The sequence below is a fragment of the Bos javanicus genome, chromosome 10 (assembly GCF_032452875.1).
Source record: "Bos javanicus breed banteng chromosome 10, ARS-OSU_banteng_1.0, whole genome shotgun sequence".
NCBI classification, from domain to species: domain Eukaryota; kingdom Metazoa; phylum Chordata; class Mammalia; order Artiodactyla; family Bovidae; genus Bos; species Bos javanicus.
The window spans coordinates 78,696,947-78,713,614 of record NC_083877.1 but is presented as its reverse complement, the minus strand read 5'-3'; the positions used below and the strand labels follow the sequence as shown (position 1 = coordinate 78,713,614).

At 39.1% G+C, this 16,668-nt stretch overlaps 1 protein-coding gene across 2 annotated transcripts in view; it reads right to left on the bottom strand.

Annotated features, from left to right (window-relative positions):
- PALS1 (protein associated with LIN7 1, MAGUK p55 family member) overlaps positions 1 to 14,256 on the bottom strand; it is an 81,132-nt gene extending 66,876 nt beyond the window's left edge. The window contains exon 1 of one of the 2 annotated variants that reach the window (XM_061429186.1): positions 13,406 to 14,256. The gene's annotated coding sequence lies outside the window, so the exon portion shown is untranslated. The remainder of the gene's footprint in view (positions 1 to 13,405) is intronic. The other variant, XM_061429185.1, reaches the window with a different exon arrangement.
- Between the last annotated feature and the right edge of the window lie 2,412 nt (positions 14,257 to 16,668).

Below are 16,668 nucleotides of genomic sequence, written 5' to 3'. Positions count from 1 at the left end.
AATGCTGAGCAGAACTTGATCTCACTACATACGTAAGCTGTTTATAAATAGAGCAAACTGTTTTCCCCCCACTGACTTTCACTGTTATTTCAGAGATGACAGAAGCTTTACTTCAACACAAAATTACAATTAACCATCACTGACTCAGTCTATGATAACCAATTCACAAAATTCCTACAAAACTGCTTAATCAAATTATTGATAATCACACCAACTATTCAAAATATATTTATGAAAACAATAGTTCATTGATAGTCCATGTAAGTATCATAAAACAGGTTTGTATTTTTTCTCTTATTTATGGATAAGAATTTATTAAGTGCTTAATATATATACCAGGTACTATGCTAATCATTCTTGATACATCATTTCAACTAATCCTCAAAATAAGACTCTGAGGGAATCTGAATATTCCACTTCAAAAGCTGACATTTTGGCAAAAGGGTTATTTTGAGATAAGGCAATTAAAAAACAGCATACAACAGAAAAAAACTGCCTTCCCCTATCAGACTTAAAAAGCAGGGCATAAATTTTCCTTTTTAAAGGTAACATGAATTTTCATTTCTAAAGTCCCAGAAAGAGAACTCAATCCTCAGAGTTGACTCTTATCAATGCAGATGACACAGACATAAATCTGTATAACAAACCTGACTAAAATAATCTTTGTATTCACTAGTTGCTCCCACATATTTATTCCCACAATTTGCAGGCCCTAAAAAGCCTCTTTCCTTTGTCTTGTCTCTATTCCACAATTTATCGCTCAGATTCATTGCTTCTATGGTCTCCAATTCTTTCCTCTGTAGCCCTCCATATGCATAAGTGACAAACCATTTCTTCTGTTACTCTGTCCTTTGTCAGTTTAATTTGCAGAGCCCCAGACAAAGAACCTAGGAGGAAAGAGAAAAAGGTTTTTCCTTCCCTCAGTTCATTTCAGTCGCTCAGTCGTGTCGGACTCTTTTTGATCCCATGAACCACAGCACGCCAGGCCTCCCTGTCCATCACCAACTCCCAGAGTCCACCCAAACCCATGTAGATCGAGTCAGTGATGCCATCCAGCCATCTCATCCTCTGTCGTCCCCTTCTCCTCCTGCCCTCAATTTTTCCCAGCATCGGGGTCTTGTCAAATGAGTCAGCTCTTTGCATCAGGTGGCCGAAGTATTGGAGTTTCAGCTTCAATATCAGTCCTTCCAACGAACACCCAGACTGGTCTCCTTTAGGATGGACTGGTTGGATCGCCTGGCGGTCCAAGGGACCCTTAAGAGTCTTCAACACCACAGTTCAAAAGCATCAATTGTTGGGCATTCAGCTTTCTTTATAGTCCAGTTCTCACATCCATACATGACCACTAGAAAAACCATAGCCTTGATTAGACGGACCTTTGTTGGCAAAGTAATGTCTCTGCTTTTGAATATGCTATCTAGGTTGGTCATAACTTTCCTTCCAAGGAGTAAGCGTCTTTTAATTCCATGGCTGCAATCACCATCTTCAGTGATTTTGGAGCCCAAAAAAATAAAGTCTGAGACTGTTTCCACTGTTTCCCCATTTATTTGCCATGAAGTGATGAGACCAGATGCCATGATCTTCGTTTTCTGAATGTTGAGCTTTAAGCCAACTTTTTCACTCTCCTCTTTCACTTTCATCAAGAGGCTTTTTAGTTCTTCTTCACTTTCTGCCATAAGGGGGCTATCATCTGCATATCTGAGGTTTTTGATATTTCTCCCGGCAATCTTCATTCCAGCTTGTGCTTCTTCCAGCCCAGCATTTCTCATGATGTACTCTGCACATAAGTTAAAGAAGCAGGGTGACAATATACAGCCTTGACATACTCCTTTTCCTATTTGCAGCCAGTCTGTTGTTCCATGTCCAGTTCTAACTGTTGCTTCCTGACCCACATACAGGTCTCTCAAGAGGCAGGTCAGGTGGTCTGGTATTCCCATCTCTTTCCGAATTTTCCACAGTTTCTTGTGATCCACATAGTCAAAGGCTTTGGCATAGTCAAGAAAGCAGAAATAGATGTTTTTCTGGAACTCTCTTGCTTTTTCCATGATCCAGCGGATGTTGGCAATTTGATCTCTGGTTCCTCTGCCTTTTCTAAAACCAGCTTGAACATCAGGAAGTTCATGGCTCACGTATTGCTGAAGCCTGGCTTGGAGAATTTTGAGCATTACTTTGCTAGCGTGTGAGATGAGTCCAATTGTGCGGTAGTTTGAGCATTCTTTGGCACTGTCTTTCTTTGGGACTGGAATGAAAACCAACCTTTTCCAGTCCTATGGCCACTGCTGAGTTTTCCAAATTTGCTGGCATATCGAGCGCAGCACTTTCACAGCATCATCTTCCGGGATTTGAAATAGCTCAACTGGAATTCCATCACCTCCACTAGCTTTGTTCATAGTGATGCTTTCTAAGGTCCACTTGACTTCACATTCCAGGATGTCTGGCTCTAGGTGAGTGATTATACCATTGTGATTATCTGGGTCATGAAGTTCTTTTTTGTACAGTTCTTCTGTGTATTCTTGCCACCTATTCTTAATATCTTCTGCTTCTGTTAGGTCCCTACCATTTCTGTCCTTTATTGAGCCCATCTTTGCATGAAATGTTCCCTTGGTATCTCTAATTTTCTTGAAGAGATCTCTACTCTTTCCCATTCTGTTTCTTTGCATTGATCGCTGAGGAAGGCTTTCTTATCTCTCCTTGCTATTCTTTGGAACTCTGTGTTCAAATGGGTATATCTTTCCTTTTCTCCTTAGCTTTTAGCTTCCCTTTTTTTTTTTACAGCTATTTGTAAGGCCTCCTCAGACAGCCCTACAACCTCTGAATCAGGCACAAGTACAAGCCCCATTCTGCAGAGAAGCAATCAGATTTTCACAGGTTAACCTGCCCAGAGTCACACACAAGTCAAGAAGCACCAATCTGATTCCACAGTATGAGTACTTAATTGGTGCAAGGTTTGTAACTATGATCTCTATCATAAAAGCCCATAATTCATCCATTCACATTTAATATTTGTAAAGAAAGCTAATTAGACAATCTCCCCCATCCATCAATAAACACATTTATGGTCAACACCAAATAAATGGCATCTCAAATTCTCTCAGGCTACAGGAGGTAACTAGGTTAGAACAGTCTCTGGGATGAAACTTACAAGTAAGGCTAAGGTTTAATAAGTAAATGATTAAAAAGTGCAAATTGATAACATCCATCTGCTAAGTCGCTTCAATCGTGTCCGACTCTGTGCGACCCCATAGACGGCAGCCCACCAGGCTCCACCGTCCCTGGGATTCTCCAGGCAAGAACAGTGGAGTGGGTTGCCATTTCCTTCTCCAATGCGTCAAAGTGAAAAGTCAAAGTGAAGTTGCTCAGTCCTGTCCGACTCTTCGCGACCCCATGGACTGCAGCCCACCAGGCTCCTCTGTCCGTGGGATTTTCCAGGCAAAAGTGCTGGGGTGGAGTGCCACCACCTTCTCCAATCCATCTACCATGTGCCATATTAAGCAGAGAGATATTAAAATAAAAAGACGTAGCCCCTACCCTTAAGGAGCTTACAATTTACAGGTTCAAAGATCTTCACTTTAATTCAAATACAATTTAAATACTAAATTAAAGATGTCTTTCCTAAAAAAAGATTCTTACCAAAAAGACAGTGTTAAACCTGGTAAATCTAAAAGCAGGCTAAAATACAAAGTAGAAAAACCCAAGGGCTTTGGAGAAAAATAAACTGAGTTCAAATACCTGCTATCAGTTACAATAGGAATCAGGATAAAATAATCTCTCTGAGCCTCTATTTGGTCACAAAGTTGTTAATGTTTAGAACTACATACAAAGGATGACAAACTAAGAGATGGGGCAGAGGATACAGTTCTGGGTAGGGTTAGGGAAAAGAAAAAAGTACTGTGATTCAGCCAAATTAAATACTATTCTCACTATAAAACTGAAATAAAAGGATAAGGCAGAAAGTATAAGGGTAAGAAATAAAGTATAAAAGATTAAAATGTAAAAAGAACACTGTCCCTTTAAGATGCCTACAAAGAACCACCAAATTTCCTTTCATAAACTCTTAGGTATCTACTGATTACTTGTAAGTGAATCATTATTTTGAAAAACGTCTATAGCTTATTTGCTTATTTGTATAGTCCTCAGATAAATCACCTGGCCAGAGGTTAACTCTGGGATTCACGATACAATTTCCTTGAATGCCCTGATGGTTATATACAATAATGAAAATGTTCTGTATCTGCATTGTGCGGTACTAACACAGCCACACTGGCCATATACAGCTAACAAGCACTTGAAATGTGGCATGGGTAACTGAAGAACTGAATTCTTAATTTTAGTTAATCGAAATTTAAACAGTCACATGTGGCTGGTGGCCACTATACTAGAGAACAGAGCCCCAGAGAAACATGTGGTCACATGCACTTTCATAAACTAAAGTTACAGGAACATTCATGGTAACGTTTACTCATAATAACCAAAAGTTAGAAACAACTCACCAACAGTAACACAGTTAAATAAACCTTGATATATAATTTTTAAAAATTATAAGTCTGCAACACTATAAAAGGAACCTTACAATTTATTTGCATATTATTTAAGCAATTCTGTGATTCTGTCCATTTCAAACAACTAATAAATTCTCTTAATCCAACTTAGTCTCTAAGGGACCATCCATACTTACTTCAAAGCCAGGCCTTTGAGGGCAGTGACTTCATCTAATACTTGCTTATATCCCACCCAAAGTCTCCACATTATAAATATTCAGAATTTACGTTTAATCTTCTGAATAAACTAGTTATAATGATCACTTGTAAACCAAAGAAAAACCAACTCATACATAAGTATCATACAGATAATATAATCAATGTAAAGCTGAATTTAAAAAATCTGCTTAAAAACAAACTTTTCTTTCACACTAAGTATAATACAATTGCATTCTAAGCTATAACTGTGATTAAACAATAATATAAAATTTTCTTAGTAAAATCTGATAAGACTTTGCAACAGCTTCTGCTTAAGCTTGAAGGGAAAAATGGAGAACATGGGACAAGAAAACAATCTCTGGGGAGTCCAGAGACAGGTAATAACAGAGCTAACAAGCCACACAACAGAGCAATGAAATGAGTACTAAAAAGATACCCCATCTGGTATGTGAGATCCAACCCCAGTTCTGCCACTAACTACTGGCGCAAAATTAACCCAACAGCCAGGTATGTGGCATCTCTGCCTCTGATCTGCCAAAAAGCACTGACATTTTTTTTTTTTTTTGGAGGAGCGAGGGGAGTTAAAATTTCAAATTCAGCTCTATCTGGACAGAAATTCAGAAAGAAAGAAAAACTTTCTGAAGCATCCCTTATGTCCCAAACATTAAACAAAAATGAGCACCTAAATTTAAGTACTTTTAAAGTACAACCAAATCCTAGCAGAGCACCCAGTTCAGTTCACTCACAGGAGTCAGTCAATTGATTTAAATATATACAATCTTATAGGCACTTCTGAAGCACTCAAAATACAGAAAACCTACTTCTTAGGTCCTATCAAAATAAGGCATTTTAAGTGACATTATCGAACATTTTTTGTGACAATGTAAAATTCTCAAAACAAGAAATTATATTTTAACACAAACTCTCAATTTTTTCATGTGAAGTTTCTGATACTACTGTGAAGCCAAACAGTTACAACTTACATGTCCAATAAGCATAATTCAAAAGATAATTTAGCTAGAAATATAAATACAACCATAATTTCTAATATTTGGACAACTACACACTGTAAAATAACATAAAGTGGCGTGGTGGTGGGAGCAAATCTTATTAAGTATCTGCTACATGTCAGAATATTTTGTTCAGTACCTTCCATACCCTATCTTATCTTTTTCAGTCATCTTCCTAGATGGCCACCTGTTAAAGATAAGGAAAATGAAGGCGTGGCTGCGAATTACAGCACTGAACAACCTTCCAACTCAGCTGATCTTAAAGTCTTTCTGCTACATTACTGTAATTATTTTCATTTTTCCTGCTGACTTTTGCCCAAAATCAAAATAGGCAAACTAAGTCCACAGGCCAAATAAGGCATACCTTGTTTTTGTAAACAAAGTTTTGCTGGAACACAGATTCATTTGGCCATCTTTGCACTGTACAGCAGAGCTGGACACCTGCAACAGAACTGGGACAATCTGCAAAGCTTACAGTAGTTACTACCTGGCCTTTTACAGAAATTTGCCAACCCCTGCCTTAAAGTATCAAAAATGCAAAGAACCTCAGAGGCCTCAAAACTTCAATGTTTAGCTTCTTTGAGACAACTATTAAGAAAGAAGGAACTTCAAAATTACATGAGAGAAATTGCTTGAAACTTTATGTTTAAAGCCTTATAAGCTCAAATTTATAAAAGTGATAAAATTAAATAGCTTGATTATGAAGTTACTGAACCCTTGTTATTTGTTTTGAAGGGAAGGTGGTAAGGTTTTGAATCTCAGTACTCCCACCAGGGATGGAACCTGTGCCTGCTCCTGCAGGGGGAGTGCAGAGTCCTAGCCTGCCAGGGAATTCCCCATGAAACCTTATTCTTAACAATTAAAGTGTCTTCTGTAGTAGAAAGTGATGGAGGAAAAACTTCACAATTCACCATATTAAAACATATTTAATAAACATGTACCTTTTTACTATGTACCCACATTTTTTCATGAAGAACATCTTCAGTATAGCAAAACAGAGCCTGGCATTTCAAGTAGTTTATACTTCACTTCACACTTTTTAATACATTCACTGAATTCCTTACACTTGGATCAAACCAAACATTTATGTGATTACTCAAGGGTCTAGTTGATTTTCTTGTGTTGAAGGAGCTTTCTCCACCCCCGCCACCCCCCGTGGTATGTGACATTCCCATTGCTTTCATTCCAAGTAAAAAATCTCCCAATTAAATCATTTTATCTTCATTCAAAATATACTTCACTATCACTTAAACAATTTGCTTAAATTAAGCCAGCGTGAGGAAATGCTTGATTACAGTGTTACAAACATTTTCTTTCTTCATTTAGCAATCTGAAACAGGAGTCCCATAGCGGTAAAGTACAGTCTATAAACTCCAGTATAGATAGATCAAGAAGTCCTACAACATATGAAACGTACACAACTGTTAATGAATACCTTGACTTTGATGACTTTATAAACACTTTCAAAAAATCCTATATTCAGTTTCCTTTTTAAGAAAAATGTCAGTATCAAAGGAAAATAACCCAAAATTATTTAGTTTGCAACAACTCTGGAGTTATTCCCAGAAACACACAAGGCCACGTCAACATTGAAAAATTAATCAGTGTAATTCACTGTATTAACAGATTTAAAAAATTCAAATGGTCACCTCAGTAGATGCAGAAAGGCATGACAAAATTCAACATCTATTCATGATTAAAAACGCAAACAACCCCCCTCAAACTCTCAGCAACCTCAAAACAGAAGGAAATTTCCTTAATATGATTTATAGAATCTACAAATGACTTACATCTAGCATTATACTTTGAAGGTGAGACTGAATGCTCTAAGATTGTGAACAAGGCAAGGACGTTCCCTTTCAACCCTATTGGAAGTCCTAGACGCTGCACAAAGTCAAGAAAAAAAAGACATACAGGAAAGGTAGGTAGGTTTCTCTATTCATAAATGACATGACTGCCTCCTTAGACAAATTCCAAAATATCTACAGGAAAAAGCTCCTAGAAATTATAAATGAGTTTAATAAAAACTCAAAATACAAAAGCAACATATAAAAATTGATTGCATTTCACATACTAGCAATGGTCAACTGGAAAGACAAGGTTTTAAAAATGACATTTGCATTAGAACTAAAAAACTGAAATACTTAGGTAGAGAACTAATAAAACATTTGCAGGATCTACATGTTGAAAACTATGAAACATTCATGAAATAAATAAAAGACCTAAATAGAGAGAAACATCATGTTCATAGATTGGAAAACTCTATTCTGTTAAGACGTCAATTATCAAATTAATCTACAACAACTTCAAAATCCTCAGTTCAGTTCAGTCACTCAGTCATGTCCGACTCTTTGTGACCCCATGGACTGCAGCACGCCAGGCCTCCCTGTCCATCACCAACTCCCAGAGTTTACTCAGACTCATGTCCATTGAGTCAGTGATGCCATCCAATCATCTCATCCTCTGTTGTCCCCTTCTCTCGCCTTCAGTCTTTCCCAGCATCAGGGTCTTTTCAAATGAGTGAGCTCTTCGCATCAGGTGGCCAAGGAATCGGAGTTTCAGCTTCAGCATCAGTCCTTCCAATGAGTATTCAGGACTGATTTCCTTTAGGATGGATTGGTTGGATCTCCTTGCAGTCCAATGGACTCTCAAGAGTCTTTTCAAACACCACAGTTCCAAAGCATCAACTCTCTGGCACTCAGTTTTCTTTATGATCCAACTCTCACATCCATACATGACTACTGGAAAAACCATAGCTTTGACTAGATGGACCTTTGTTGGCAAAGCAGTATCTCTGCTTTTTAATAGCTGTCTAGGTTGGTCATAACTTTTCTTCCAAGGAGCAAGCATCTTTTAATTTCATGGCTGCAATCACCATCTGCAGTGATTTTGGAGCCCACAAAAATAAAGTCTGACACTGTTTCCCCATCTATTTGCCATGAAATGATGGGACCAGATGCCATGATCTTAGTTTTGTGAATGCTGAGTTTTAAGCCAACTTTTTCACTCTCCTCTCTCACTTTCATCAAGAGGCTCTTTAGTTCTTCTTCACTTTCTGCCGTAAGAGTGGTATCATCTCCATATCTGAGGTTATTGATGTTTCTCCCGGCAATCTTCATTCCAGCTTGTGCTTCATCCAGCCCAGCGTTTCTCATGATGTACTCTACATATGTTAAATATGCAGAGTGACAACACACAGCCTTGACATACTCCTTTCCCTATTTGGAACCAGTCTGTTGTTCCATGTCCACTTCTAACTGTTGCTTCCTGACCCGCATACAGGTTTCTCAAGAGGCAGGTCAGGTGGTCTGGTATTCCCATCTCTTTCCGAATTTTCCACAGTTTATTGTGATCCACACAGTCAAAGGCTTTGGCATAGTCAAGAAAGCAGAAATAGATGTTTTTCTGGAACTCTCTTGCTTTTTCCATGATCCAGCAAATGTTGGCAATTTGATCTCTGGTTCCTCTGCCTTTTCTAAAACCCAGCTTGAACATCTGGAAGTTCATGGAATTTATATATATTTATAGCAATAAGCTGATTATAAAATTTAGGCAAAAGTACTAAAATAGCCAAAACAATTTTGAAAAAAAAAAAAAGTTGGAGAATTCACATTACCTGATTTCAAGACTTAATTTTAAACCTATATTAATCAAGACACTGTGATACTGGTGGGGAAAAAAAAAGCCAAATACAACAATGGAACACAGAGGAGGCTAGAAAGAAACCCACACAAATGTAGTCAAATGGTTTTTGACCAAGAAACAAAGACAATTCAATGGAGAATAGTCTTTTTAACAAACAGACATGGAACAACTGGACAAATAGGTGAAACTCAACTTACAGCTGTACACAAAAAGTAACTCAAAAGTATAACACAGATCGAAAGGTAAAATATATAATTTATAGAAGACGACATAGGAGAAAATCTTTGTGATCTTGGTTTGGCAAAGAGTTCTTATATACTATACCAAAACTAAGACTCATAAAAGAAAATATTGATACTTTGCACTTAACCAAAATTTAAAACTTCTGTACTTCAAAAGACACAGCTGAGAAGGAAGGAAAAGGCAGGCCACAGACTCGAAGAAAATCTCTGCAAACCACACATCTGACAAAGGACTAGAAAAAAAATCAGACAATAAGAAAATTCAATTTAAAAATGGAAAAAGATTTGAAACTTGGACACTTCATCAAAGATATGCAGATGGCAAGTAAGCACTGAAGTGATGCTCATCATCAATATTCACGAGAAAAATTCAAATAAAAACCACAATGAAATACTGCTATATATATATATATATATATACCTATTACAATGACTAAAATTAAAAAGAGTGATCATACCAAGTGTTGATGAGGACATAAAGGAATTAGAATACTCATACACCACCACTGAGAATATAATTCAGCCTCTTTGGAAAATGTATTTTTGAGTGTACAGTTTCCTACACTACTGTGACAAGTTGCCACAGATTTAGTGGCTTAAAACAACATAAACTTATTATTTTACAGTTCTGTAGGTTAAATATCTGACACAGGTCTCTCTGGGTGAAAATCAAGTTGTTGGCAGAACTCCATTCTTTTCCATGAGGTCTAAAGATTAATCCATTTCCTGGCCTTATCAAGAGACCATATTTCTTAGCTTATGCCCCAAATTCTCCAACCTCAAAACCGAGAACTCTGCATCTCTCTGTCCCTGCTCCCACTGTTACATCTTTCTACCTTCTCTTCCCCTTTTAAGAACCTTTGTGATACTCTAGGCACAGCACCTGGATAACCTCAGGATAAACTCTATTTTAAAGTCAGTTGATTAATTCCACCTACAACTTTAATTCACTTTTGTCATGTAATCTAATTTATTCACAGTTTCCAAGGAGCAGAACATCTTGGGCCACTATTCTACCTAACACATATTTTTAAAGTTAAACATACATTTCCCACATGACCCAGAAATTTCACTTGGAGGTGCTTATCCAAGAGAAATGAAGGCTTGTGTTCACATAAAAACTTGCTAACAAAGATTTATAGCAGCTTTATTCATAGTTCAAACAAAAAACTCAAATGTCTTTCAACTGGTAGATGGATAAATCGTGATGCATCCATACACTGGAATACTACATTCAGCAACATAAAGAATTGCTAACACACTCAACATCAAGAAACACTCCAAAGTATTACACTAAATTAAAGAAACCAGACTCAAAAGGCTAAACACTATATAATTCCATTACCTGATATTCTAGAAAAGACAAATTACAAGGAAAGACAATAATCAATATCAGTTGCCAGCAGTTAAAGACTATAAAAGAGCAGCTCAAGGGAATTTCAGGGGCTGAACTGTTACTGGGTGTCTCAATTTTGGTAGTTGCATAGCTCTATGTATCTGTCAAAATAACTGTACAACAAAAAGAGTTAATTTCACTTCACCAAAATTAAAAATAAAGTTAAAACCTTTGTTAAAGAAGGAAAATAATTATATCATTTCTCACCCATCAAACTGGCACAAATTAAAAAATCTGATGCCAATCTGGCAATTCTAAACGTGGATAATGGATAAGGGTGACTCATATACTGTTGGCAGGTCTGTAAATTGTTACAACTTTAGAGTATTATTTGGCAGCTGGCAAAGTTGTAAATGCACATCAACCTATGGCCCAGGAATTCATTCCAGAGAAAACTTTACAAATGTGTTCAAGGAGATACACATACGGATGTTCACTAAACATTGTCTGAAATACTGAGAATAATCCTTCAGTCAAGGAATGAATTAGTTGTGGTTAGTGGTTATTTTAAAAAGAAAAAGAAAAAATGCATGAGGGAAAAAATTCAACTCTGCTGGCTCCATATATGATTTTTCAGAAGAGTTTAACTTATCATAAGGCAAGCATTTTAGCATTTAGTTCCAACTCTGCTGCTAACTAATCTATCTACATACCTCACTTTCTTTTTCTTGGAAAATGAAGAGGTTAGACTATACAAAGACTAAAGATTATTTCCAACTCAACAAGGATACTGATACCAAAAAAGGGCCAAATTTCTTCTATGTCTGTGATGAGCTTTTTAATCATATAATAATCATTCAGAAAGAGCATATAAACTTCTAAACTCACCCTACTAACTTGGTGGTGGTGGTATAGTCACTAAGTCGTGTCCAGCTCTTGCGATCCCATGGACTGTAGCCTGCCAGGCAGAGTTCCTGGGATTCTGCAGGCAAGAATACTGGAGTGGGTAGAGGATCTTCCCGACCCAGGAATCAAACCCAGGTCTCCTGCACTCCAGGCAGATTCTTTACCATAGAGCTAAGAGGGAAAGTTCTACTACTACCTTGGGCAACCCTCAAGTAAAATTTGCATATCCTTTTGTAGTTTATCATTCTAAAACACGTTAATATTAATGAGTCAATCTTCTCAACTTCAAGTCTGTGTGGCCAGAAGTCATTGAACTACATGGCAAGTTTACTTGACTTTAACAAAGATAAAATGATGAATTTCTTTCTGTATTTTTTTGCCTGTTTCATCTACAGAGTTCCTACACTGTAATAGCTTCTGCTTGCTACAATAGTATAAAAAGCCTTTTAAAACCTGTAACATGCAAATCTACAGAAATCTAGTAAATAGTAGTCTACTATCCAAAAGAGCTTATTTAACAATTTCATTATCCCAATACTTACACTTCAAAGACACCAATAACCAGCATGCCACTTGTTCCTATTGAAGAATTTATTAGGTTATTAATTTCTGGTATAATCCAAAAGCATAACTAGAACACTATCATTAACACGTAACACTTTTAAAAAACACAAATATTAACACCTTTCACCTTGTCATTAAAATCGAAATTTCAAAACGTTTGTTCCAAGGGCTTGCCAAATCTAAATTTTCACAATTCTAAACGAGAACGGAGACAAAAACACACATTATGTACTACTTCTAAAAACCTCCTAGGTATGAGATTTTAATTTGAACGTCAACTGCCAAGAAAAACCTTTCGACGGAAACCTAAATTCTGAACATCTTACAGTATGTCAATCAACTAGACAGAAGGTGAGTTATTATCATTAGAAAGTTACATAATTTGCACCCAAGATTGTTTAAACTCTCTCGTTAAACGCAGCTGACAACAATTTACAAGCTTCCAACTTCAATCTGAAAACTTAAATTACCAGAAACCATGAACGGGATTAGGCTTTTCTTTAAAAATGGTTGCGAGGAAGTAAGAACTGTTTGTTTCAAGACTGCAGCGAGGAGCCGAATACCAGCAGCTGAGTCAGGCAGAGAAACGACGACTACATTCCGTCTACCAGAGGAAAGTGTTCCGTGTTCTTCGCCCCGCCAAGATCCCGGACCCGGCCTGGAGCGAGTCCGGAGAGTTGCGAACCCCGAGGCGCGGGCGCAGAGGGCAGGCGCCTCCCTGCACCTCGGGCCGGGCGGGCAGGAGACCCGCCGGGGTGGGTCATTAGCCAAGGCAGAGGGAGCGGGCACCGCCAGGCAGCGTTCCTCCGAGGGACAAAGGTTGAGCTAACACCCTCCGCTGCCGGCCGGGCTCCCGCTGCCTGGAGCAGCCCGCGAAGCAGCCCGGGGTCCCGCCCTGGCCCGCGCGTGGGGGAGGGGGTGAGCGCGGCCGTGCCTCCCCCAGCCGCTCGCGGGGACCTGTTGATTAAGACCGCCACACCGAGCCGCCGCCGGTCAGCCTCTTACCTCCGCGCCACGGCGGCCGCCGCTCCTCCCGCCCCGGCCTCCTCTAAACACTGCAGAAACGACAGCTTCCCAGCGGCACTTAAAATACCGGATAAAGAATCCAGAAACTCGCGATTCCCTACCTCACAATCTTAAATCCCCGCCCCCGCCCCACCCCCAGTCGCCGCCGTCGCCGCCGTCGCCGCCAGTGACTCCACCTCGAGACCGCGCAAGACCGCGCACGCGCTCCCGGGACTCTGGCGCAGTGGGCGCGCCTATCCCAGCCGCTCCTCTGCACGCCTGCCCGCTGTTTGGCAGAGAGGCTCGCGCGATTCGCCCAATCCCGAGCCGGCGCGGAGAACGGGCCCTCTCATTGGTCCGCTCTGCAGCTCCCGAGGGGCCGGCCGCGCGCGCACTCGCGCGCCTCAAGTGGAAAACGCGAAGTGTTTCGGGCTTTCAGGCGCTGGGGAACTGCTTTTGGCTTGAGCTCACTGGCCAGGTTATGTGAGGACGTGAGGTTTCGCTAAGACGCAGTGGGCGGGCTCACGGTCTACAGACCTTTCTTATCTCCCCGAATGTCCGTCAGCTGCTGAAGAAAATCTGGTTTCCCTTGAGGCTACTCGTCATGTCCTGTGAAGCACGTCACACAATCTAACATTTGTGTAAAAAAGAACCATGGCATACCCGAACACCTGGATGCGTGTGGTGTCCCACGAAAGAATTCTCTGCTACCATGGAAGACTTCACAAAGCCAGCAGCTAGGACCGAATTCTGAAAACCAGACAGGAAGGATGCCACAGAAGAGGGCCACAGCTGTTGCACAAAACTCAAGTACCTGGGCCAACCCACATCCAGTGCAAGGAAATCCACATGAACAGTCTTCAAGATTCCCTGGAAACTGTTAGCCATATCCAGAAAGGAAAGGAAAGAAAAAATGTGTGTGAGAAGAGATCGATTTCCTTTTCTAAGTTGTTAAATACGGAAATAAGTAATAATTCAAGAAACTTCCTTTAGTTCCTCGATGAGTTTTTGTTTGTTTTCCTTTTAGCTCGGGGTTTCTCAACTTTAGCGGTATTGATGTTTGGGCCAAATAATTCTTTGGGGGCTGTCCTGTGCAACCCACTCCAGTATTCTTGCCTGGAAAATCCCATAGACGGAGAAGCCTGGTGGGCTACAGTCCACGGGGTCGCAAAGAGTCGGACTTGATTGAGTGACTTCACTTTCTTTCTGTGCAATCTAGGATGTATAGCAGCATCCCCCCTGGTCTCTTACCCCCTAGATACCAACAGCACCGCTACCCCTATTTGTGACCATCAGAGATGTCTCTAGACGTTGTCAAAGATGTTCTGGGGGACAAACTCACCACCAGTTAGAATCACTGGTGTAGCTTTTCAAAGAAATGGCCTCCTTAGAAAGTAGTCTCTCTTTACCCATCCCTTCCAGTTGCTTGGCCTCAAGCAGTTTTGCAAAAGACCCCACCCAAATGAACCCTCGCTTCCACAGATGTTTAGACTCCTCTGTCACAGGATCTTATCCCAGTAAAATGCTGACAACTATCTTTGAGATAGCAGCTACCGGCCTCAAAATATGTGGACATTCCTTTGTGAAGTGCTATATAAACGTTAATTATTATTTTTACTTTCTAAAGGTATTTTCATCTTCAAAGAGGATAGAACCTATGGCAAATAAAAAGTTTATTTTCTGGTGAATAGAGCCATTCCCAGAATCCCCAAGTCACTCAAATTACTTGTCTTATGTGCAAATGAAGGACAGCTCAAAGAATGGGAAGTATAGAAACTGGAGGCAGGGTGCCTGGATTTGAGTTTCAGCTTTGATGTTAACTAGTTCTGTGATTTGGATGCCTGACAAGTTTCCCTGGCCTCAGTTTTCTCGTGTGTAAATCAACAAGTTAACTACTTTTTTATCTTTCTAGTTTTAAGATTCCGGAAGTCTCCTTCTTATATGGAATCTAACATGGATAGCATCAGCAGTTGAAAAAATATAATATTCATCCCAAAATAGAATAAAATGGGCAATTTGTGGCTTAAGCTCCAGTCAGAAGAATTGTCTATCCTTGTCACAAAGCAGTTCACCCCCTGAATCACCCTGGCAAATTTGTAACTAAGTCCTTTGGATGAGTAATGAAAGCCAAACTGTAAAATCAAGTGTAACATGGAGAGTGATCATAGTAAATACCCTTCCTCCTTCCTCATTTTGGCATCTGCTCAACCCATCATCTGACAACAGCTTCTATTACATGTTAATGTAATAAAATATTGTGCTATTTTATGTCATTAAAGGTTTTGGGGAAATATATTAATATTGCATTTCAGATATTTGCAAGAAGTCTGAAATCTCAGTTTTCAAGATTCTACCATTAGATATGAAATTCTTAACTAAGGTTATTATATCCCTTTGGTTTTATCACCTCTGTGTACCAGTGAAATCTGAATTTTCATAACTGAATTAATAGCCTGATCACTTCATAATTGTATGAACCAGGTGATCAGAAATAATGTAAGTTAAAAGAATACTCACTGATTCAGATGTGAGAAGTTATGAAACAACAAATTAGTAGGCATATTAATTATTCAACAAATATCTAAAAATATCTTAAGTGCAAAAAAACCCCAGAAAGCAAACCAACAAACCATAGACTTCTAATTTAATTGGGCTTAGTTGTTATAATTTTGATATTTTATAGTCCTGTACTTCTTAACCTTTCATAAACTTAGCTAGAAATATTATGACCTTAAGCTAGGAACACTATGAGGTTGTTGCCATGTGAAATGGGCAGTCTCGCTGTCTGCATTTAGCTTTGGTATTATTCAGTATAGATCAGTATTAATTCAACTCAATCAACTTTCATATTCACTCATTAATTTAAGATACATACATTGAGTACTTACTTCCTCTGTGCTAAGCACTGGGCTGTAGGGAATCAAAACAGGTGACAGTCCCTGTCCTGGACTATAAAAAGGTAAGAGAACAGACAAGCTAAGACACGTTCGCATAGGTAAAATACAAGGGAAAGTATGGAAATAAGGTGCTCTGAGGACTTTGAGAAGGTAGTCTTATGCTAAGAGAAGCTTTACTAACTTCTAATGGTGGGGGTGAGGGGACCATAGGGATGGAGAGTAAACTACTATGAAAATACCCACAATAATAGGAAAAGATCTCACATATGGCTTTTAAAAGATAGATATAAAATTTTAATCAATTTGAATGACTGAGTGCAGTCCACAGAGACAAATATGGGCTTTTTATGGGAACAGCAAGTAGTC